Raw genomic sequence first — 26,203 nt, forward strand, 5'->3', positions numbered from 1 at the left:
GGCTTGAGGAAAATGTCCACTGCTGCAACCAGGATGCATTTTCAATAGACTCCATGTTTTAGTCAATGATATTACATTTATTTTTTTAAGGCATTATATATGGGATCTATAGGTATAGAGTCTTTAAAACGAAAAATTAATAACAAATGGAAATTATAACAAAAAATAAACAACAAAAACAAATAACGAAAATATATGTGAGGGTGGGGTAGAGGGTTGCATCTTGTGGGGAAGTGGTTGAAGTGTTTTTTTAGCCAGGGTAAACACAAAGAAGAAAAGATGTGTTATTTTTTTTCATTATAGATTCATTTGTTATTAATGAATTCATTATAAAGACATGTAACCAGATCTATATGGGTCACCATTCTGATTGGTTTTACTGTATCTGATGACTGTGCCTAAGACCACCTCTAAATTGATATTGTCAGTCATATGTCATCTTTGCGTCTTTGGATTGGTCCGTGCAACTGTTGCAAAACAAAACCTTTTGAGAGCACTGATTGGTTGGCATTGGCTTTGTCAACATTGATTATTTGACAGGTCATGAGCACATGAGCAGCAATTTATGGCAGCGGATAGACATGTGGCGCTTTTCTCAATTACAATATACAATCTCCGATTTCCTAGGCCACAATCCAGGGTTTCAGTTTTGAACTAGGATCCATCTTGTATCTTTTATTGTGAGAATTCGGAGGGAGTGAATGTCTTGGTTTTTCTTTGTCTGGAGCTAATGAATAGCCTTGCTCTTATACTCTGGGTCACATGTGAGGAGGCCACGTTTGGAATTATTATCCTCTGCTTTTACCGGGATTATAACCTATTTTAATATGGGTGCTATTATCCTTCCTATCCACTAAAGACTGTAAGGGAATTTCTGATAGGGCTATAACTAGTTTGGTGGTATTTTATTATCATGGTAAAATAGAGGTAAAATGGTAGTACATCGTGGTTATGATGATGCCCTATATGATAGGACAAGACTCCCCTCTAATATATGTAGTCTACTTAGGGTCAACTCTAAACACAGAATAATGGGCTTTGTACATGAGGGAACTCGACAGTGCTAACTGTCACTCCAGTCTCTTATCTATGAGACTGGACGACTATATTTGACAGATCTGTTCATAACACCTTTTTTATTGTGAATCATTCACCAGTCACACATGCATCATATGCTTATAGACTTACTTGCTAAGAGCACCAACGTTTACCTCCTGTTTTACCATACGTGGTAAAATGTGTTAACTCTTTTGACACACAGGGGCTCTTCCTTGTAACTTCACACCCTCTTTGTCATTGAATATACTTTGACACAGAAAAACAACCCCACTGATCCACTTTTAAAAATGGTTTTCTTTTGTATGCACTATTGTTTGAAAACAGGTTGTGTGGTATGAACATTAATACAAAATAGCACCTCTACATTAGATTACATGACCAGCCTGTGTTCATGACAAAACATCTGCATTTCTTATCTTACCCAGACCTTAGGTCTCGACGCAATTGGCAGAATATACCGTCTAAAAGAAGAAACAAAAACAAAAGCAGGACAGTATGCCAACCTTCTTTTTCTCCATTTTCACTTCAGTGTTTATCATCTTCAAATGCTGAAAAGACAATGTTCATAAAGTGACCACTTAATCCTGACTGACTGTAAATATAAACTCAATTATCCATACATGCTCCTTACTTTTACAAATTGTCACTTCCAGTGTGTGAGACTTCTGCGCCGTTATCATGGGAAACCCCTCTGCACTTGATTATCAGCATGCAGGAGTATCACAAATTCGGCAGTGCTCCAACACCCACGAAGGACACAGCTCAAGGCACCAGCATCCTGGAAGATATTGCACTGCACGCTTCTACTCTCTGCCTGCTGCTCTCCCTTCTGTCAGCTGCACTCCTGTTCTTCTCTAAACCACATCTGCCTACACCCCTTCTGTCTCCTGAATGTATATGCTAGCCCTGTCACTCTAACTAAAAACTGCCTTTTTTCTGACATATAAACATCATCTGAGCTGGTTTCTCTGGAAGCATAACTATATGAAAAGATTTGTAACGATCATTTCCTCTGGTACAATGGCGCTTTCACCAAAGCACATCATTTCCTTCACAGTTTGTGCAATAAAATCACAGCCAGCAAACTGCCTGCGTGTTTTAACACACTGCAGAACAGCTCATTACTTTTAATATGTCAAGTCTCAAGCATGTTGCACTGCTTTGTTAAAGGCAAATTACCAATTAATGGGAAAGTGTTAGTGGGTTAGTTTGGGTTAATATTTACACAGTGCAAACTGGACAGATGTCCTATTCACCCTGAAGTGCATCATTTTAAAACATGAATGTGTACTTCGATTTGCTGTCTGTATTCCAGCTATTTGCTGTTTGTATTCAGTTTACTGCCTCCTCTGAATATAATATCATGTCTCACGTACTGCCTCTCATATACAGTATCCCTACATCACCTCTCCTACAAGACTTGTTTGTGCTACTTTTCCGTCAGTATTAAGCTTATTTAATGATCACCTGCGCCTTGAAGGTTGTCTTGTGGCTAATTTAAGCTAAGAGAAATATATCTTGTGCTTGGGAACTGTTTATCTAGTGCGCTCCTTGGTGCCTGTCCAAACCTCCCTTTTCTTCAATAACCTTGGTATGCTGAGGCAGTTACTGTCTGGGTTATTCATCTTTATTTCTTTTAGTTAATTCAGCATCTTTGTTTTTCCTGCAGCTTTGGTGTTCCTTCAAGCTTTCCCGTTCATTTCAGCATTGCAGCGCCATCCATTTTTATCCAAAATGTAAGCTTTTTACTTTTGAGTTTCCGCATTAAGCAAGCATTATATGTATTCTTATGTGTTTTGAATTACAGCAGATATATATATATATATATATATATATATATATATATATATATATATATATATATATATATATTTGGTTATGTTTTCAAGTGTCTATTGTGTGCAATGTATATTCTTCGTGTATAAATGCAGATTGACCTACTGTTCGTGTGGCTTCTTTATGAATGCATATCTGCTTCGTGTCTCTTGAGTCTATATGTGTCAGAGTTGGGATGATGTCACTTGCTGTCGTCAATTCTTGGCAACAGCAGGTTCATATATGCCAGATTGTGTTGGCTCATCTCGTCTTCGATTGTTCCAGGGTAAGGCCGGTATTGTCTTCATAGTGAGTAACACCTTTTGGATCTGCAATATGGTAGTGGAGGAGGGGGACAGTCCCCACAATTCATACACTTCTCTTATTGCTGCTGTATAGAGGTGGGGGAGTGGGCCACACCCTGGATGACACATACGTCTACCTCTCGACAGTAGCATGTACAGCTTACCACTACGTGTATCTAGGAAGGCATATGTAAATAAGGACAAAATAGTACATCTAAGGTCTTTACATTTGAACATTTTTAAATAGGGTGGGCATCTAAAAGCATCAACATATAATCTTCATTTCCATCTATTCGGAGGAGCAAGAATGAATCAAAGTAAGCTCTGTTTTGCTTCTATTCAATCTCAGTCGGTTTGACTGTACCAAACCTTGAATGCATTCAAAGACGGTTGATAGATGCTCATTGTCAGTCGGAATGAATAGCCGAGAGTCATCAGCGTAACATTGAAAAGCCAACATGATGTTTACCATATTAATGCTTTATTCAACACCTCTGAACTCAGTATATGAAATACAAGATCATAGCCAAGAGTGTCAAGTGCCTGAGATAGATAAGGCATGATAATTAAATATTTTTGGTGGTCATAAATATTCTAAACAAGTTCCTCATGAACAGCAATAAATGTGGTTTCCGTTCCTTGCCCCAGGCAAAACACTGACTGACCTTCCACTAAAAGGGCAAGAGTTTGAACAACGGATTGAATTTGCATTGTAGCAATTTTCCTTTAACCTTGTACTAGGAGTGGCTGATTAGATATAGGCCTGCAATTAAATGCTATGTCAGGATCAAAAGAGGTTTTCTTCAAGAGGTGGGCAAGCCAATGTTGCTTTAAAATAGGAGGAATTAAACCTTGGTCATTAACAAACGAGGTTAAGAAAAGCATTCGATTTTTCATGCATTCCTTTATGATGTTAGACCTGCGTGGGTTTACTTGGCGTGAGGGGGTTTCACTTTATTAATTATACATTTGTGACTATAGTTGCTCATTGAATAACACAAAAAGATAACCAGAAGATTCATGTTTGTTAATTGAAGGATTGATTTGAAAAAATGTCCTCATAGAAAAAATTCTGAATATGTTATACTCATTTTATTAAAATAGATTAAGATTTTTTAGCAGACATAATTGGGGTCATTATGAGTTTGGTGATAAATCCGCCAACTACCACCACATTGGATTACCATTACCACCATTTGGTCATGTGGAATTTCCATGGGATCACAATTGTTGGTAGGGCTGAGTTAGTACCCTTTAATGGAGTCATGGTATATCGTTGAAATAACCGCTGGTGGTAATTTCACTGATTTTGCTGGTTTTTGGAGTTAAGGTGGGGGATTTACTTCCAGCTTTTTGCTGGAGGTTTTTTCTCTATGTTACCTCCAAAGTTGTACTTTGCCGTTGCGTGAATGCAGTGTAAATGGTATTACCAATGCATTACTGCACATTTTTACCACACTGCCGACCTCCTAACGAGCACCATAGTTTTGTAGTGTTCTGAAAAATATTTTTTCCCCAAATCTTTTCCAAATTTTACATTCACAAAGAAGATTTTCTTGGATTGGACAATTGCCAGGTTATAGCACTTCTCGGACAGCCTAGAGGATCAATTAGTTAGCATCTGATCAGTTTTTGAACAACTTTCCATTGATTTGTATTACTGTTAGTGGAGCTATGGTTTGTGCAATAGGAGCACATAGGTTGATGTACCTTTCAATAATGGCTGAAATATTGAAAGAAGAATCGAAACCTAAAGAAGTATAGGGCTGCTTCTGAGCATTCTTTTGTCTAATTGTTTATGTATGTTTCGTAGTTCTTTGCTAGTAGGTTTAACTGGGGATCCAGTTTAAAGTTAATAGTACCATGATCCAATATGTGCAGATATGATCAAATAATTGTTTTTTAAATGGCCTTTTCAGTGCCTGGGGCCTGGCACAAGTTGCATATAATTCATTGGGCCCAACTGGTTTAATATTTATGGTTTATAGGTGGCCAATGTATTGAACTCACCCAAAATCAGGTGAAGGCTGGCGGAAGAGGTCTAGGAAAATAACAGCAATATGACTGTTGTAAAATCCAGGCCAGGAATTTGAATCCACGCAGGGTCACTCTCGAGGACAAAAGGCTTCCTCCTGATAAATTTATACATGATATTCTACCAACAAACCATGGAGCTCACACAACACACTGTGTGAGGCGATGCATACAGGAAACAGTGTACATTGATTATAATTGCAAGCCACCAGGTTCTTCCATACGTACTAAGTGGGTAAAATTAATCAAAAAGTGTTTTCACTCCATGGATTGTCAGAGATATATTTTCGAAGGTAAAGTCTCGCTCTTGCAACCTAATGGACCACCTGTGTAACCTGTTGTAAGCCACTTAAGGGGGAAAAAGAATGTGGGCCGAGAACAATTTCTGCACTGGAGTATCCTCTGCTGTCAGGTAAGGCAATAGCGCCAATTCTTGATTTGTGATGATTCAGGAGAACACGATCAATTCCTTTCTCATGATTATCCAAGCCTCCTTACTTCAAACCAGCTCCAGATGCTACCCAGCAGTTGCAAGGAACAGCAGAGGGAGTATGGTATGGAAGATGAAGAAACGGCACAGATGGGCATCCATTGTGTGAGAGGGGTCCAACAGTGACGAACATGGTGAACAACAAAGCCTGCAAACCATAGAAAGCAATACAAAATTGAACACAGGGAGGGGAGCAGGTGGGAACTCTACAAAGCAAAGCAGAGCCAAGGTCAACACAGAATGTTGTCTAGACACAAGTACATTTTGTCACAGTTTGTATTATTTTTTCTTGGAAGGCTTTTTCCTACACAGAGCACTGTCTTGGAATGAGTCCACGTCTATGATGTCTTTCTGTATACAACACATATCTTTCAACCCTTGCAATGACAGCTGAAACTCTTCAGTTCAATACAATGGGCCTCATTCCGAGTAGGGTGGTAAGGGATACCGGGCACCGTTAAGGAGACCGGTGCCAGTAATCCCTTACCGCCCTACTACGAAGTCCCTTAGCGGGTCCCTCCTTTAACGCCTGGTCTACACCGGTAAGTCCCCATTGAACCAGGTCGGAGTCGGTACCGGTATGGGAGGTAGTCATGGCGCAAATAGCGCCATGACTACCACCATACTCGGAATGAGGCCCAATGTCTTTTGCCGTTTGTTGGTGTAGTCGTAGATGCAGCTGTGGTCCCACACCAGTAATGAAGTTCCCATAACCTTTGTTTTTGTACTATTTGGAAAATAACAGTCATCAGGGCAATCCTGAAACTGGTGCTGTACATTGTCAGGAAAGGTAGTAAGCAGCTGACCTGTAGATGGTGAGGAATAGATGGACTGAATCTAGGGACCGGACAACATACATACATATAAATCCCATAAATGCATTTCCGGATTACCAACTAGGCAAAGTAGGCACTAGCATATGGGCCCCACTCCTTTTAGGGGCCATTCGACAACGGATTAAAATAATATTGATTTGATCTTGAAAGAAAATTACAATAAAGTTTTTTTTTAAATTGTTTCCAAACAGTAGACAAAAATGAATCAACTCAAAGAACCAAACGAAAGCTTTACATTAAAGACAATATATTATAGAGATAATACTGTATTAATGTATTCTACCCATTAACAACTTAAAGAACGTAAACCAAAGACATCAGATTCACATAACAGTTCGGGCCTCATTACGAGGCTTCCGCTCCCGTAATGAAGTGTGCCGGTACACGACCGGCACCGTTCATTACGGGATGCTCAATAACAAGGTTCCCTTTGCGGGACCCGGTAAGGACGCCTGGTAAAACCAGGCGTCCTTAGCGTGTCCCGCGAGGAAAACAGGGAGCTAATAACAGACTGTCATTAACGTGCCCGTTATTAGCTCCCTCCCCATTCACATTGAGCCCTATGGGGGCTCAAATGGGAATGGGGATGGGTTCGTTCAAGGAGGAATTACCGGGTCCTCCAAAGTCGGAATGACCTGGTTATTCCTCATTGAAGGAGCACGGTACTGGGACCCGGTATGGAGGCAGCCATGCCCTTATTAAGGGGGCATGGCTGCCTCCATAATCGTAATGAGGCCCTTTGTCTCTTAAAAGCTAATCTTCTGGAAGCTGTCAGTTTGTGATGGCAGTCATCTCCATGTAACGGCCGAAGTACACACTACATAATTCAATGTTATCTCAGTTGAGCGTAGTGCGCAGTCACGCATGAGAAACCACCAGAAACAAAGCTTTCTGTGAGTTAGTATTGCGAGCTCCCACCGACTCCAGACCCTAGTAGAATATTGGCGAGTAGAAGCTTTGCGAATGCCAACGAGTACACATACAATACCCAACGTCTGCATTACTAAGTTTGATTAACTTCACCGTCTAATTTATACCGTTACAGAACACATCTATCTTGTTCAGGCACTTTTACTCATTTTTGGCTAAAACATAAGAATTCTTTCATTTTCTTGAACGAAGTGTAACTATTGTTTGTCATAGCTCTTTTGTAGAGCCATCATGTCAGTGCCCGAAAAGAAGAGGTACCAAAGCGGTGCGGAAAAAAAAAATGTATTAGGAGATAATTTGTGAGGGGGGCCCAACTTTTTGACTGCATAGGACCTTAACAGGGTTTCATCCGGCACTGCATAAATGCATACATACAGTGACATATCAGACAGTTGTCCATGGGCACTGTATAAATACAAGTTAGTTCATACAATAGGTTTAGCTGCAGGGCATTCCGGGATATAATGTTAGAGTAAATAGAGGGTGATCCTTTTTTGTTGAGGAGGGGCTTTAGTTCAGATTTAATGGAGTGGATAGCAGTACTGTTTTCAACATGGGAATGAAAATAGTTTCATTGGTGTGGGGAAACAAGGGTAAAGAGACAGAAGTGAAAAGAAATGCAGAGTGGTTGGTGAACAGAGAGTTTGAGGATTGCATTAGTGCAGAGGTTGCATGGAGGGGAGAAGCCAGAGGAAGAGTCAGTGTGTGTCGGGCAATGCAAGCTCTTGCATGGATTTGAAAACCAGCAGTACACATTTAAAGCAATGCTTTTTTTTCATGGAAAGCCAACCAGCATGGAGACTATGCTTCGAAGTGGGAGAAGAGCAGAGGAAGATTGAAGAGGGTACCTGCGACAGAGTTGGCAACTTTTTCAAGCAGCATGAAGGAGTATAGGACAAGCACAAGTTGGCGGGTGACGTGGTCACAGCAGCTCAGTATTAGGGTCAGTATGGGGGTGTTGGCAGAGGTGCAAGTGAGGAAACGTAGATATTACTCAGGTTAATCCTGGCAACAGCCGAGATATTAGTAATAACGTGGGTTACATTATGATTGCCATCAAAGGGACCCTGAGGTTGCAGGCATTAGGGAAACTAGAGAGCATGTCAAGTGGAAATGTGCATTAAGAAAGAAAGAGGGGGCATTGACAGCAGGAGAGTATATTATGTTGGTCTTAGAGGCGTTAAGCATGAAAGAGCAAAGAGCATTCTAGTGCCAGAAACACAAATATGTGCAGAGAGGTCAAGATAAAGTGTAGGGAACTAGAAGAAGCTGTGCATGTCATCCTCAAAGAGATGCAAGGAGAACCCAAAAGAGGACATCAGTTCACTATGAAAAATAATGACAGAATAGTAACAGGCTGAAGACACAGTTTTGGGGGATGCAAACCCAGGAGATGTTGGATCTCCATGAAGCACGAGTTAGAAAAGGATTAATGAAAATTGTTAGAGGCAACCAAGCCAAGACTAATGCCCTAGATAGCATGGTAAGCAAAGATACAACGTTGGAAGGAGTGCCCCACTGTATCAAAGTTGACTATGACCTCAAGGAGGATTATATAGAGAATATTTTACAATGGAGATCAGAGGGCAGGACATTGGGGAAGTGTGTGTGCGTGGCCTGCTAATGTAGGATGCAGCTACAGATTCCATATTAGAGAAGGTCACAAAGATCTTTAATTTCCAGGTCACAGGATATCATATTAAAAATGAGTTCACCAAGGATTTTTTGAATGCTGAGGAAGGGAGATGCATGACGATCGTTGACATGATTAACGGGGCATTTGCTATCTTGAATGGGGCTGGAAAGATCCCAAGGGAAAGTGATGAGTCAAAGAAGGGAAGCGATAGAAGCAGGTTGGAAATTGTAAGAGGATTCAATTCAACACTACAGCTAAGTCAATGCCTAGTCTGGGATACTGAATGGAAACCCTTATTAATATATCTTTATGTCCAGTTCATGCGTTCTGGATGACTACCCCTATATAACACCCCTCTCTTGGAATCCTCCTGACCCCACTGAGCCAAGAAGTAGTTCTGTTTTGCACGTTTAAAAGGTTTATTTGATAATTTAAACAATAGATATATATATCACACTTTATACTAATTTAATAATTGAATATCACACCTAATCTGAGCAGTAATCAATAATGGATAGTCTGGCACTAGCACACTTCTTTATAATCAATGATGAGTGGTTATAGGATGGATAAGATAGCAACAATACTTTATGGTTTCAAATGGATGCAAGGTGGAATGAAAATGCAGTACAGAAAATACTCAATATGCGTTCAACAAAACAATGTAATCACTTTTCTCTGGCAATTCCCTCCCCACTTTATGCAATGCAAGGAAATGGAAGGAAAGCGCACAGTTCTCAGAAATGCAATCAAATGTAATTCAGTTCACCCCAGCAGCTTAGACTACAGAAGTTTACAACACAGGCCCAAAATGCATTTATATGTGCTGGCAATGAAGTGAAAAATATGCTAAAATGCTTTTAATTCCCTCTAGAGGTTCAGGGTGAGTGGTATCAAGTTAATATTAGTCCAGGCTCACTTTAGCAAGGATCTAGGAGTAACTAGCAGGTTAAACGAATTTTTGGCAACTGAAAGCAAGAAAACTGCTGTTTTCACACGTTGAGAAATTTGCAAATGGCGGCAAATTCGCGAGTGCGTTTTTCGTGATTGCGGCAAAAGTATTGATGGTAGGGAAGCCACGATTCTAAGCTTTCTGAGGAAAGTTACTGCAAGTCTCTAGCACAAACGGTTACGGAGATATGAGCGATTAAATAAAGGTAGTTTTTCGGATTTGGAATGTTAAAATTCAAAGTGACAAGTGCAGCTTGCAACTAGAAAATGACAGGTGACAGCTTTACAAATGACAGGTGACAGCTTTACTCCAGTTAAAATAGCTTGCATTAGATTATTTTAACTAAGAGATTGGTTCTGCACAGTCTTGCTAGGTACTCACACTATATTCTTGAATTAGAATGGGCCTCGCCACGGATCTGGTCAGGTTTTAGACTGGACTCTGGTCTGGTCTCTGCACTTCACAGTGATCTGGGTCAGCTCTCTCTCTCTCTGGATTCTGGAGATTGATGGATTTGAAGTCTGGATCTTTCTGCACAGCTTTCTCTAGAGATTGATGGAGGTAAAGTATGGATTTTCCCGGCAGAGCGTCCCGCAGCAAATGGATTTGAATGTCCCTATCTGTCCTGTCTGTCTGCTTTTATGTGTTTTGAAAATGGGTGTGTGTGCAGCATCACTAGTCTCTACCCCTCTCCACTTGTCATTGGCCACTTCATCCGCTTCCCCTTGATTGGGGGAAGGAAATGCAGTGTCATCATGATGAGGTCTGTTTATGATACAGAGAACCCACCCCTGTCAACTTACACACAATCTATATTTTCTCAAAAAGACATATTTGCACAGGTACACATTTGTTTAAAATTACATGCACCCATCATGCATTTACTGATGGTATACCCTGTCCAAATCTGCTCTTCCTGGGAGCTTGCATTCAGAAATGGCGACATTTGCACTTTTTAACTGGTTTCGCAATATCGGACATTACCCCAAATTTACACACATGTGCGCAAGGAGTATGGACATTACTTGATGAAGTGTCAGATTTTTAACATGCATACATTTTAAGTAATACCCTCTTAACTGCTAGTTTGCCCCCAGATCATGCCACCGTTTCTAAAAACCTCTTAAAATGTGGGCAGAAAAATCACAAGAATTATGGTATCATTTAAATAATTTTCACAAGTCCGCTCTATGAGTTATTCATCTTTTTCTAAAACCATATTCTGGCTACAGGGGTGTGGTTTCCCCCCAGCACAAGGTTGAATTTCTGTTTTTTCCAGTTCTGCCAAGCCAGCTTGCTCTCACAGGCAGTGCTCCTCCCCTTTACTTCCAGGAGGAAGCCACTTTTTACGGCCCCCATAATAAAACATTTGCCTGAGTCAGGACAGGGCTTTGTTCAATTTCCTGCAGAGCCCAGGTAATTCAATCAGGGAAGTGTCATATCCCTTTTGGTGGGAGCAGCAAAAGGCAGATAGGCCTGGGAACACAGCTGTTGTGCAAGTCTCAACTCCTGTCGGGGGTAGCTGGTGGGCAGAATTCAGTTCCTTAAGCCAGGCCCCAGCTAATGTCACTTTTGTTCCCCAGTTTAAGTCAAGACATTTTTTTACATATGCAGCTAGGATGCTGATTCTAAGTTTAAAACTATGACATTTAAACAATTGCAACCTATGTGACACTCAAAAGTAGGTCACTCATTTCTTTTAACCATTTAGGTTTTTAGTGTCTTTCAGTCCAAATTTACTTAAACTGCTGAAATCCACAGCTCAGCCAGTCTTGTTATAAACCTTCAAGTCACTTCAGAATATAACTTTAGATTGTATCCACCTCTCAGTAAGTCTTTCTTTGGCTTGCCTTGGGTTCATTTATTCAGTTTTAAACAAAATCTGCTGGTTTTAAAACACCGGCTTTCTGATAGTGGTGAGTACTGGTACTGCACCCCTTTTTGGGATTTAAGAAAATGAATTCCCCACAATTCTAGGTTGCTTTTGGCAATCAGCATTGCCATTCCCAATGGTTTCAGACTACTGTGTGGGTAGTCCAATGGTGGTTTTAGGCAGTGCCCTTCTGTGCCCATAACATCGGCAAAATGGGTGGCAGCCTATTCTTCATGCACTTCCCTGGGCATTTTCTGGGTAGCTCTGGCCATCATGATGTTTTCCATGTCAGTACTGCACAGTTTTTGAGGTAGGGCTCGGATGCGTGGATAAAAACATCCCACAAGCCCCCCTCTTGCGATGGCCATTCTGTTTCACTGATGGGACTCGCAAGACCTGGGATGTTTCCTCATCTTCTTCCAATAGATGGCACAGTTCAGCATCTTTTCCTCCATCCGGTACTGATCGATCGGTTCTCCTCGCCGGTCCTGATGGGAATATTGGGCGGTACACTGGGCTCTCTTGCGTCTCTGCTCCCGGTCTCCGGATCGTCCTCCTTGGCCCGTCTCCAGGTTTTCTTTCTCCTAGGACGACAAAGGAAGAGCAGCAATACCTATTCATGGACATTTTTCCCCTACCATTGATATAGTGGGGTGGCATATAAATTTTAGAACTCAGCAGATATGAACATGCACATTTTTTTAAATTAAGAGACAGGAACACATAAACTTGAGAAAAACAGAATTTGATAGGCTATATGTAGGATCTTTTAAGTTAGAACTGAATTAATCTGAGACAGTACCCTCTAGGATTCCAGAGGATTCCTCCAGTTGTTGCAGAGTGTGCCTGGGATGGCAACACTTCAACTGGTTAATGTGGACCCACTTGTCTTCCCCCTCTGCCAAACCGCCTTTGGGGATGCGGATCTTGTAGGCCACAGGGGAGATTTTGTCTATAATCTCAAAGGGTCCCTTCCATGTAGGCAAAAATGTTCGCTGTTTGGCCTAGTTCCTTTGGAAATTGTATAGATAGACCCGGTCCCCCACCTGATATTCCTTCCTGGAAGTTTTCAGGTCACAGTGGGTCTTCATGCTATCAGCTGATCTTTCTAGATTCCGCTGAGCATAAGCAAAAGCATGTCGAAGGTGTTTCCTTAAATTCTCCACATACTCGTGAGTTGTGGAGGCATTTATCAGTGTCTGCTCTTGGGTCCTGTAGAGCAAATGCTGAGGAAGCACCATCTTGCGCCCAGTCATCAACTCAAATGGTGACATTTTGGTTGCAGATGAAGGGGTAGATCTGATGGCCATTAGGACCAGAGGTAATCGGATATCCCAACTTGGCCCAGAATCTGCCACAAACCTCTTTAATATGCTCACAATGGTTCGGTTATATCTCTCTACTGCCCCAGAAGAAGCTGGCCTGTAAGCAATATGCAACTTCCTTTTGACCCCCAGTATCTCCCACATCTTTGTCATCACTTCACTGGTGAAGTGGCTACCTCTGTCTGACTCAATCCTTTGAGGTAGACCAAAACGGGAAAAGATGTAGTTAATCATCAGGGCAGCTGCAGTTTCTGCCTTGCAATTTGGGGCTGGGAGACATTCAACCCACTTGGTAAACAAGCATGTCACAGTCAACATGTACTTATTCCCCCTAGCCGAGCGAATCACGGGGCCTACAAAGTCGATTTGTAAATCTGACCATGGCAGGGTCCTCCCCCTCTTTTGGAGAAACGCACGGTGCGTGAGGGATGATGGCTGAAATTGTGCACACACAAGACACCCCTTCAAGTATTGGTCGAGGTCCTTCCCCATGTGTGGCCAGTATGCAACCTCTCTTAAGATTTCCAGTGTTGTGTGAAACCCCCTATGACCGGCGGTGGCCGCATCATGGGCGTGACTTAACATCAGGCTTCGGAATGAGGTAGGAACCACCCACTGATCGTGGCCAGCTTTGGATTTCCTTACCAGCAAACATTTTTGGACATTTCATCAACACTCTTAGGTCCTCTTTCTCAGTGTAATCGGTATCCGTCAGGGGAAAGTTCTCAGGGTCCTCAAGGTGTTGGTAAAACTTACCAATTATTGGATCCCCCTTCTGAGCTGTAATCAAATCAGCATCAGGGGTCTCCTTACTCCATTGTGCAATTGAAAGGTCGTTGTGAGCATTTGTCTGGGACCTAGTGATAGCAGTGACCTGGATTTCCCCCAACAGGGACTCAATCTCAATTAGATCCCCTTGGATGGCCCCGGTTTAGGCCAGCTGATCAGCTAAGTCATTTCCAGTTTTGTCTGGTCCCTCTACTTTGGAATGACCCTTGATCTTTTTCCAATAGATGGTCATCTCATTCGAGGTGACCAGATCCTCAATGTTTTGGATCAACTTCCCATGTTTCAAGGGTTTGTTGTTAGCACATAACATGCCTCTGGTTTTCCAATTAACCAGGTGCTCCACGAACCCGTTCCGTACATAATCCGAATCTGTGATTATGACCAGTTCGTGGAGTTGATGCTGGACAGCAGTGAGGATGGCCTGATGCACAGCCATCAATTCTACCACCTGACTACTTCGGGGACCAATTTTGTATCCAGCGGAGGGTTCTGGGGACTCATTCACCCATGCATTCCCTACGCCAGCCACCAGTTCTTTCTCCCCGTCGTTGTCAACATGGTAAGAGCATCCATCCACATAGACAGTGGGCATTCCCTCACACTTGTCCTCTTCAAAGACTTTGTGTGGGGAATTAAGGTATGCCTCCATGTTGTCCTTGACTTTTAGACTTTCGTCCTCGAGACAGTTTTCTCTGGCACAATCATGCAAGTCAGACAGACCTTGCGCGAGGGGGCTCTTCTTGTTTTGGCCATATCTGACCTCCACAGGAAAGCCTTGCATTGACAGAATCCAGGAAGTAATTTGGGAATTACTCACATTTCCGGCCCGGATTCTGTCACTTTGGAGATATTGCAGAGGCTGGTGTGGAGTCTCCACTATGATGTGTTCCTCCTGGATAAACGGGCGGTAATTCTTCAATGCCCACACCGTCGCCAGGAGTGCCTTCTCACAATCGTTGAATTTTTCCTCCACAGAGGATAAAGTTTTGCTCGCATAGGAGATTACTTTATTGACCTTGTCATGCTTTTGGTATAATGCTGCCGTCAAGCACGTATTAGAGAACCCCGTCTCCAGGAAGAACTCCTTGTTTCTGACAGGGTAAGCTAGGCAGGGCGCTTGTGAGAGGCTTCTTTTGAGTTGTCTTACTGCCTCGGCTTGTTCTGGACCCCATTCCCACTTGACCCCCCCCTTCAGGAGATGAATCAGGGGTCTGGTGATCTCTGCGTAGCCCTCAATGAACTTTCTGCTGTAATTCGTCAGTCCAAGGAGGCTCCTTAGTTCCCGCAGAGTTGTGGGGTCCTTCAGTTTCTGAAGTGCTTCCACTTTCTTTTCCTGGGGACAGAGACCCTGAGGAGTAATCTCATGCCCCAAGAAATTAACACGGGTTCTACACCACTGTGCTTTCTGAAAGGAAAGTTTTGCTCCGGCGGCCCTCAACTGGGTCAGAACATAACGGATCTCCGCTATGTGTTCCTCCACAGATGAACTTTTGATGATGACATCATCTACATAAGCCAGGTTACCCCTCGCACCCAGGTCTGGCATGGCCTTATGTAGGAAAATGTTGAATTCATTGCCGGAGTTGAGGTATCCGAAGGGAGTCCGGGTCCATGTGTACTGCTGGCCCCCAAAGGTAAAAGCCAGCTCGTATTGGTCCTCCCTACTGACCGGCACGGTCCAGTATCCATTGGTCAGGTCTATTGCAGTGAATACCTGTGACCCCTGAATCTGGGCCAGCCCTTGGTCAATGTAGGGCAGAGGCCATCGGGAAGTATGGACCTGTTTGTTGAGCTCCCTGAGGTCGGCGCAGAGTCTCCACTGGCCGTTTGGCTTTAATATTCCCAGCACCGGATTATTGAAGGTGCTGTGGACTGGACGGATTATTCCCCGGGACTCAAGGTTCTTAATTATTTCAGTAAGGGGCTCCATTGATGCGAGAGGCAAGCGATATTGCTTCACAAACACAGGAGTCATGCCAGGGTCCGTGGAGATTGTTGTTGTGTGGATGTCAGTGCAACCACAGTCATATGAGTCTACCGCAAAGAGATCTTGGAAATCCAAGAAAACTTGTTTCAACTTTTGCTTTTGTTCCAGAGTCACACAGGCATCAGCTAGGTTGACTCTCTCCTCCACCATATGCCTGAAGCCTGGAAAGACTTCTGGTTTGGCTATCTCCGCGGCCTCCTCCAGCTGGGTGGAGAAGTCCCTGGTCAGAGTGCTGATTTGGACCGGAGGCTTCAGGTGGGAAAGGCAGCCCTCATGGACCTGGAAAATCACCTCATCCCTCCTGAAGTCACAAGTCACATCTTCCTTACCATAAGGGCAAGAAGTGTACACCAGGAAGTTCCCCCGATGCCGGGTAAAAATCCTGTCTGGTGTTGTATTGTCATCACTGTCACTGTCAAAGCAGTCCTTGGGGATTGGCCCTAACAGTTCATTACATAAATCTATGGAAAAATGTCGGTCATCAACCGCCATTCCAATAATGGTGCCTGCGGCTAGAGTAATACTCTTTAAGTCGCTGTTATCCACCTCTATTGGAATGGTGTCATGTTCTATGTTGACTAATGGTGTTGGGTTTACCCCTAACCATTGCTGTTGGAGAGAAGCGTTTAGATGTATGTAAGCATCAGGGTTTTGCAAATATTGTCCTCTTTTAGCTTTCACTTCCAGGGAGAATTGTCGGGTCCTTTCTGGGATGGTGACTTCCTCTTTGATCTGAATTTCAACTGCATAAGGTAGCAATTGAGCTGACCTAAATGCTTTTTCTGGATCATCAAAGCGTATGGGATTATCCGCTAATCGGGACCAAGCTTTGAAGTTTATTAGGTCCAAACTAATGGCAAAGCGATTGAGAATGTCACTGCCTAAGTAAAAGGCGGCAGTGACGTCTCGCACGACCCAACAATTATGGACTATGCTCTTGTTGCCAATGGAGATTTTGAGCATACACCTGCCTGGCAGGAGATGTTTGGAATTAGGCGCTTCCAGGTCCATTTCCCATTTGTCTATCAGTTTGAATGTGGGAATGGCTGGATCTTTTGGGAGTTGGCGGAACATGGCTTCGCTGATGAAGCTCTTACCGTTGTTCACACACACTCGAGTGAGAACAGAGTCCTTCCCATCATTTAACTGGACAGGGATGAACAACTGCTCTCCAATTTGCTGAATATCAGCCAGGCTCTGAGCTGATTTCACATCTTTCTGGACTATAGGAGTGGGAGTTTCTGATTGTGGATTAGTATAGAATCTCAGAGTGTTTCCTTCCAGCGTGGAGTACCACTTTAGACTGGAAGGAAGTTTGATTTTCAGAAATAGAGAGGACCCTCCATCACCAGTCTGTTGTCCTACTGCTATTACTGTCACGTCTGGAATTTGGTTGTTCTGGAAGTGAAATTCTACTTGGTCAGGTTTTTGTTCAACCATGTGGCAGGTGCCGTTTAAACTAACATGGTTGACACTCTGTTTTAATTTTATTGGTCGGCTAGTCTGGGTCCAGAGGACCTTGTTTACACAATCTATTAGGGGTGACAACCTTCTCAGGAGGTCATTCCCCAGTAAACAAGGGGTGCCCTCTGGAGTCACTACTATGACCGGGTGTTTCACCTTGTGTCGCCCGATCTTAATGTCCAAGTCTGCAGACCCCTCAACGGGAATTTCCTTCCCGTCAAAGTTCTGCAGTTGTCCAGGAAGAGAGGTGAGAGGAATTTGGTAATTCTCTCCCCTTCCTGCATTCAGTTCATCAAAGGCCCTTCTGGACAGAAGGGTAGCTTGAGATCCCGTGTCCACCAGTGCCAAAATTGTACCCTGTCCCTGTACTTGTACCGGGGCATAGTATCTTCCCTCCTTCTCCTCAAGGGGGCACAGATAATGCACATTTTTGGACAACTGGTGGGCTAACTTTCTGGTTTTGGACATCGCTAGCGAAGAGATTTGGGCAGAATTCTGTGGGGAGCCTTGGGAATCTGAAAGAAAAAGTTGGCAACTGGAGATCAGAGCCATTGTGGGTTCCCCTGGCTCCGGTTCCGGGCCGCCCCCCCCTTTTTGGAGGCAGTCACCAGGATGGGTTTGAACCAGGGGATTTTCTTGCTGTTGGTTCTGGGATGAGATGGTGGGCGGCGGTAGCTCAGTCTCCCCATCTCCCCAGTCTGGATTTGCATCCCTAGGGACCCATTTTTCTTTGGGAGGAGTTCTCCCCTCTCTGAAGGAAAAGATCCTTTTCCCCGGATCCTCTGAGGATCCCTCTCCCTCAAATTGGAAGATCTGTACCTCCTCCTCAAACTGAGTCTGTTTGGGTCTTTTGTTTCTCCTACCCCCCTCTGCTCCTTATGAGGCAGACTTTCAGGGGCAAGAGATTTTGTTTCCGGTTCCTGGGTTTCCAGGGGCTGTTTACAAGTGAGGAATGAAGCTTCCTCCAAGGCTTTACACCCCCCTTCCCTTTGTGCCTCCTCCCTGGGAACCGGTGAGTTATCGGGGTGCTGCCCCCGTCATTGTTCTGGGGCACCAGGTCCAGAGTTGGGTGCGTTCTGCGCCGGCATGCCGATCTGAGGGTTCTGCTGAGCCCTCAGTATGTGACCCAGATCCCGCGCCATGTTTTGAACCTGGCGCTCTAACTGGGAAACCCGCTCAGGCTGATACGGGGCCCTGTTTTCTCCCCTGGGCTGATCCCGGGAAGGGTAGCTATCCCTTCTTTGGTAGTACCCCTGGTTGGGAAGATTTGGATACCCCTCCACCCTTGGCCTCCCCTCTCCTGGATTCGGTTGTCTGGGCTCAGGGAATTGGGGAAAGAAGGGTGGAGGATTTTGGGGCTGGAAATTGGGTGGATACCTGGGGAAGAAGTTCTGCCCAGGGTTTGGAGAATTTCTGCCATCCGGTGGGAAGTTAGGAGGAAAGTTCCCTGGGTTAGGTTCTTGGCTGGATCTCCCCCCTTGGGCTGGAGGAGTCCACACATAACCCAGGATGGGTCGATTTCCCTTGTAACGGGGACTTACATAATCAGGAGAGCGAGGGACCCCATTTGTGGGGCTGCCTCCTTGGCTCCCTGTCTGTGACTGGCCCGAGGACCTTCTGGGCCTAGCATTATTAGGTGCAGGTAGGTTTTTAGACCCCCCCATCTCCAAATCCAAAACGGGGGTGACCTTTACCTCTGCCACCTTGGCAGCAGCAGGGGTGCTGTTGGTTTTGGGATTTTTCTGGGTATTGCTTTTATTTTCTATGGGCTTCTGGACCTCCTAGATCCGGGTAGCCTGTTCAATGACCCAGTCTAAAGATCTTTTCTCGTGAAAATCCCTCACGAGCTGGGTCATTATGTATTTGGGCAAGGCATGGAAAAACGTATTAACAAATTCTCTGCTGTCTGTGCGCACCCTTCTGGTGGTCTACGCAAAGGCACGTTTCAGTTCTTGCACAAACTCTTGTGGGGCCTGATCCTCCCCACACTGCAAATTGTAGGCTGCCTTGCGAGCCTCTTGGGGATTTCTGTGAACAGAAAAATGTTTCAAGATGGCCGCCTTATAGGTGGACCATCTTAAATGGTTTTGGTCCTCCAGCCCCGCAAAGAAACTGGAGTACTCTGGGGAGAATGTCCACTTTACATATTGGATACAGCTTTGGCTGTCCTTCAAATGAAAAGTCTCCATCATTTGCTCATAGAGCTCCAAGTGTTCCCAAACAGAGTACTTGGCGTTCTTATGATAAGGCGTGATGACACTCCTGATTGCCTTAATCTGCTTTAAGGGGTCCTTAAGCAAGGCCCTTTTTGTCTTATTGGCCCTTTTGGTCCGGCTAACCCTAGTCCATTCATCTTCTGACTCAGAGGCACTGCTCCCAGAGGTTCCCGTCTGTTCTTCCAGGTTTTCCTGGATTCTGCGAGCCTGGGAATGGCTGGCAGAATGTGGGGACCTGGTCTCCTGTGTCCTGTACCGCTCAGAGGAGTCTTCAGATCCCTCCTTGCTGCCAGGATTTGATGGGTACCCCCCCCCCACTGACCTAACTGGGCAGGGGTTTTCAGGATGCCCTTAATGGGCCTACTCTCCTGGGGTTCCCCATCAAATTGCACTGTGCTTGGGTGCCCATACCCGGATGCCCGCCCCTCCATTCCTGGGTGGTACTGGCCTATGAGCCCCATGCTTCTGGCTGGATAGTAATCTGCCATCCCTGTGGCCCTGTGCTCATGTGCGCCAGGGGACATGGGGGTGGCAGAGTCCAGGGACTGAGAGAGATAAAGGCCTCTGGTACTAGGGCTCCTGAGGTTATGCTCAGGAGTTTCCCTTTCCCAGCGAACTTGGTCTCTATCCGCCCCTGCTCCCTGTTGCAATGCAAGAGCCTGCGCCTTCAGTTCCTCAGTTAAGGCCTTACTAGACTCTATCAGTCTCTCCTGCATCGCTACCTGTTGTTGGAGCCTATCATTGTGCTGGCAGAGAGCCTCATTCTCTCTCTGTGTTTCCTGATTGGTCCTGGAGCACTGGGCCAGTCTTTGCTGCAGGAGGGTTACCTCATGAGCTGTGTCCCTATTGGCCTGCTCCTGTCTTGCCAGAGCCTCCTCCACCCTCCTGGTGTGCTCTCGCAAGTCCTGGTGTTCTTTTTGGAGGTCACCCAGTCCCTGGTGGGCCAAGTGATTTTCTTCTGTTTTTCTTTTTAAATGGCAGACTTCCTGGCCTAAGGCGTCTCTTTCCTGGCTAAGAGCCTGCATTTGTGCCGCCAGGTCGTCCCTCTGCCTTTGAAAGGCACCAGCTTTCTGGCGTTCTTCATCAAACTCTGCCTGGGTATCCAGGTCTTTCAAAATCAGCTTGTTGCTCTCTGCCTTCACTCTATCTAGATGACTTTGCAGGGTGGCTACCTGCTCCGTGCATGCCCTGTTAAAGTCTAATTGTTGCTCCAGCTTTTTCTGGCTCTGCAGTAGGGAGTCCAAACCTTCTTGGTACTCCTTCTGCAAGGCCAGAAATCTGGTATCCTGGTCAGCCTTTTCCTGTTGCAGGATGTCCATATCCCTCTTTATTTTAATGATGTGCTGTCTACTCTCATTTTCTGACTCCTGGCTCCCCTGCAGCCTCTGCTCAGAAGAGACCAGGTCAGATTGGACCTTCTCTAACGCCATCTGTCGCTTATTCGCCAGATCTTGGCTTTCAGTATATTTATCCTGCATGTCTCCCATATATAGGTACAGGTATCCTAACCATCTTGTCTTGTTCATCCTTAGCTTTAGGAGCCATGTATAGTTCACTCAGGGCCACATGTAGGGGACCCTGATCTCCCCATATATCTGACCCTGTTTCAGTGACCTGTTGCGTGATGGGCTGCAACCAGACCATGCGGTCCTGGTGAGTCCACTCACCTCTCACAAATAACTTATGTAAGAAGTGCTCTCTGGCTATTTTCATGTCTACTAAGGTCGTCATTCTAGAGATTGGTCTCTGTCCTGACTTACAGAAATTAGTATTTTATTTTTGCAAAACAGACCTTTTCCTTAGAGCGTTCCTTTGAGGAGTGCTTTACAGCATACACAGCGTGTGATCCGACCGGATATGTGTATCTGGTCAGCTGGCACGCTGTATTAATCTGCACAAGTGATAAATCTAATCCAAACGTCCGGCACGAGCCCCCAATTTGTAAGAGGATTCAATTCAACACTACAGCTAAGTCAATGCCTAGTCTGGGATACTGAATGGAAACCCTTATTAATATATCTTTATGTCCAGTTCATGCGTTCTGGATGACTACCCCTATATAACACCCCTCTCTTGGAATCCTCCTGACCCCACTGAGCCAAGAAGTAGTTCTGTTTTGCACGTTTAAAAGGTTTATTTGATAATTTAAACGATAGATATATATATCACACTTTATACTAATTTAATAATTGAATATCACACCTAATCTGAGCAGTAATCAATAATGGATAGTCTGGCACTGGCACACTTCTTTATAATCAATGATGAGTGGTTATAGGATGGATAAGATAGCAACAATACTTTATGGTTTCAAATGGATGCAAGGTGGAATGAAAATGCAGTACAGAAAATACTCAATATGCGTTCAACAAAACAATGTAATCACTTTTCTCTGGCAATTCCCTCCCCCCTTTATGCAATGCAAGGAAATGGAAGGAAAGCGCAAAGTTCTCAGAAATGCAATCAAATGTAATTCAGTTCACCCCAGCAGCTTAGACTACAGAAGTTTACAACACAGGCCCAAAATGCTTTTATATGTGCTGGCAATGAAGTGAAAAATATGCTAAAATGCTTTTAGTTCCCTCTAGAGGTTCAGGGTGAGTGGTATCAAGTTAATATTATTCCAGGCTCACTTTAGCAAGGATCTAGGAGTAACTAGCAGGTTAAACGAAATTTTGGCAACTGAAAGCAAGAAAACTGCTGTTTTCACACATTGGGCCTCATTAGGACCCTGGCGGAGAGGGTGTTACGCCAGCGTAGTGCATGGCGTACCTCTCCGCCATACTACGAGTTCCCGTAGCGCCATGGAGGTTTTCTCCGCCTGGTTTTACCAGCCGGAGAAAACCATGGCGCTACGGGACCTCGTTGTTAATTACGCCACCGTATTTTATGGTGGCGTAATTAACTCCTTCCCCACTCCCATTATACCCTATGGGGCGAAAATGGGAATGGGGAAGGGCAGAATGGGGATTGGGGATTTACCGCTCCGCCGAGGTCGGAATGGGGCGGTAAATCCGCCAACCCCCATGGCGCTATCGGCGGCTTTCCGCCATGCTTCGCGGTGCATTTAGCACCGCGAAGTCCGCCTGGGTCGTAATGAGGCCCATTGAGAAATTTGCAAATCGCGGCAAATTCGCGAGTGCGTTTTTCGCGATTGCGGCAAAAGTATCGGGGCTAGGAATGCGGTTTTAGGTTCGTAGGAAAGCCACGATTCTAAGCTTTCTGAGGAAAGTTACTGCAAGTCTCTAGCACAAACGGTTACGGAGATATGAGCGATTAAATAAAGGTAGTTTTTCGGATTTGGAATGTTAAAATTCAAAGTGACAAGTGCAGCTTGCAACTAGAAAATGACAGGTGACAGCTTTACAAATGACAGGTGACAGCTTTACTCCAGTTAAAATAGCTTGCATTAGATTATTTTAACTAAGAGATTGGTTCTGCACAGTCTTGCTAGGTACTCACACTATACTCTTGAATTAGAATGGGCCTCGCCACGGATCTGGTCAGGTTTTAGACTGGACTCTGGTCTGGTCTCTGCACTTCACAGTGATCTGGGTCAGCTCTCTCTCTCTCTGGATTCTGGAGATTGATGGATTTGAAGTCTGGATCTTTCTGCACAGCTTTCTCTAGAGATTGATGGAGGTAAAGTATGGATTTTCCCGGCAGAGCGTCCCGCAGCAAATGGATTTGAATGTCCCTATCTGTCCTGTCTGTCTGCTTTTATGTGTTTTGAAAATGGGTGTGTGTGCAGCATCACTAGGCTCTACCCCTCTCCACTTGTCATTGGCCACTTCATCCGCTTCCCCTTGATTGGGGGAATGAAATGAAGTGTCATCATGATGAGGTCTGTTTATGATACAGAGAACCCACCCCTGTCAACTTACACACAATCTATATTTTCTCAAAAAGACATATTTGCACAAGGACACATTTGTTTAAAATTACATACACCCATCATGCATTTACTGATGGTATACCCTGTCCAAATCTGCTCTTCCTGGGAGCTTGCATTCAGAAATGGCGACATTTGCACTTTTTAACTGGTTTCGCAATATCGGACATTACCCCAAATTTACACACATGTGCGCAAGGAGTATGGACATTACTTGATGAAGTGTCAGATTTTTAACATGCATACATTTTAAGTAATACCCTCCTAACTGCTAGTTTGCCCCCAGATCATGCCACCGTTTCTAAAAACCTCTTAAAATGTGGGCAGAAAAATCACAAGAATTATGGTATCATTTAAATAATTTTCACAAGTCCGCTCTATGAGTTATTCATCTTTTTCTAAAACCATATTCTGGCTACAGGGGTGTGGTTTCCCCCCAGCACAAGGTTGAATTTCTGTTTTTTCCAGTTCTGCCAAGCCAGCTTGCTCTCACAGGCAGTGCTCCTCCCCTTTACTTCCAGGAGGAAGCCACTTTTTACGGCCCCCATAATAAAACATTTGCCTGAGTCAGGACAGGGCTTTGTTCAATTTCCTGCAGAGCCCAGGTAATTCAATCAGGGAAGTGTCATATCCCTTTTGGTGGGAGCAGCAAAAGGCAGACAGGCCTGGGAACACAGCTGTTGTGCAAGTCTCAACTCCTGTCGGGGGTAGCTGGTGGGCAGAATTCAGTTCCTTAAGCCAGGCCCCAGCTAATGTCACTTTTGTTCCCCAGTTTAAGTCAAGACAATTTTTTACATATGCAGCTAGGATGCTGATTCTAAGTTTACTTACTTAGGTCACTCATTTCTTTTAACCATTTAGGTTTTTAGTGTCTTTCAGTCCAAATTTACTTAAACTGCTGAAATCCACAACTCAGCCAGTCTTGTTATAAACCTTCAAGTCACTTCAGAATATAACTTTAGACTGTATCCACCTCTCAGTAAGTCTTTCTTTGGCTTGCCTTGGGTTCATTTATTCAGTTTTAAACAAAATCTGGTGGTTTTAAAACGCCGGCTTTCTGATAGTGGTGAGTACTGGTACTGCACCCCTTTTTGGGATTTAAGAAAATGAATTCCTCACAATTCTAGGTTGCTTTTGGCAATCAGCATTGCCATTCCCAATGGTTTCAGACTACTGTGTGGGTAGTCCAATGGTGGTTTTAGGCAGTGCCCTTCTGTGCCCATAACATCGGCAAAATGGGTGACAGCCTATTCTTCATGCACTTCCCTGGGCATTTTCTGGGAAGCTCTGGCCATCATGATGTTTTCCATGTTAGTACTGCACAGTTTTTGAGGTAGGGCTCGGATGCGTGGATAAAAACATCCCACAAAATGCAAGTTTCTTTGACATGACATCTTTGGGGCTAATGGGTCAGTGGGTCCACAGGAGTGGTTGGCTGTCCTTAAGATGATTGCTAATTCACAGGGAGGAGTTAAGAGGAAGAAGTGGAGGATGGAGATAGTGGGGATAGGTAGGGAAGAAAGAAACGGGGCTAGGGAGGAACAGAAGGAGAATTCTAGGAATCTTAGATGAGATGTATTTAGCAGATAGTGATAAGTCAATGTGACTCGGGCGGGCAGGAGCTTTGCTGGTATTATGGATGAGAGTTTGTGGGAGTGAGGAAGAAGAATCAAAATTAGATGTGTGAAGTATGATCGTTTTGGCAAAGTCAAGAGCCATGGTGAAGGAAAGGGCAGCATTCGTAAAGGCAAGGAAAAGAGTAGATACAGTCCTTGCACCACTTACAAAGGTGACCATATGTATATTTTGAAGAAGTGGATCTGGGGGGTGAAGCATTATTGAAAGAGGGCGAATAGAAGCAGTCAAGTTGGCAAGGAGGACCAAGCGCGAGAAGGGAGGACCTGACTATGGCTAGGTCGTGGGGCAACGGCAGGTTTGCATTTTTCTATGATTGTAATTAGATGCCTTAAGTGAGGAGGCGATGAACGCAAGATAAAGGTAGTCCCCTTGAAAGTGAGTGGGTAGATTGTGAAATTAGGCAAGGGAGTGGCCAGTAGGGAGCGAGTTGGTTTCTTGTTGGTGGTTTGGAGACTCTCCCATAAATGCTGTTTCAGGTCAGAGAGGGAGTGGAAATGGCCTTGAGGCATATACATCAGCAGGAAGATAAGAGCAGTGGGAGGAGTTTGGGGGCAGTGAACTAAAAGGAGAGTGGTAGAAAGACAGACGCTGAAAGAGGACTGCTCGATCGGCAGTGAGCATACCACACCCCCTCTTTTGGTATTGTGTGAGAAGTACCGCAAGAGTTGGTGTTCATGGCTGCATGGGATAGGACAGTTGTGAGGGATTACCCATGTTTCAGTGATGCCCTTGGCCACAAGAAGAGTGAGGCAGTGAGAATTAAAGTGAACAGCAATGAAGGAGAGAACACGTTTTCAATAGGGAGATTTGGCATTCCAGGGAGATCGAGTGCAAACCTAGTGGGAGTGGGTGACGGAAGGAGGGAGCTCTAAAGGGGAGGTAATAGGGCTAGATAAGATTAGTAGTAAAGTAAGTCTGCCTGAAGGACATTTGTGGGTGGTGGAGAGGCAGGGACATTAGGA

This window comes from Ambystoma mexicanum, chromosome 5q (assembly GCF_040938575.1).
Source record: "Ambystoma mexicanum isolate Mex_15411 chromosome 5q, UKY_AmexF1_1, whole genome shotgun sequence".
Taxonomy (NCBI): Eukaryota; Metazoa; Chordata; class Amphibia; order Caudata; family Ambystomatidae; genus Ambystoma; species Ambystoma mexicanum.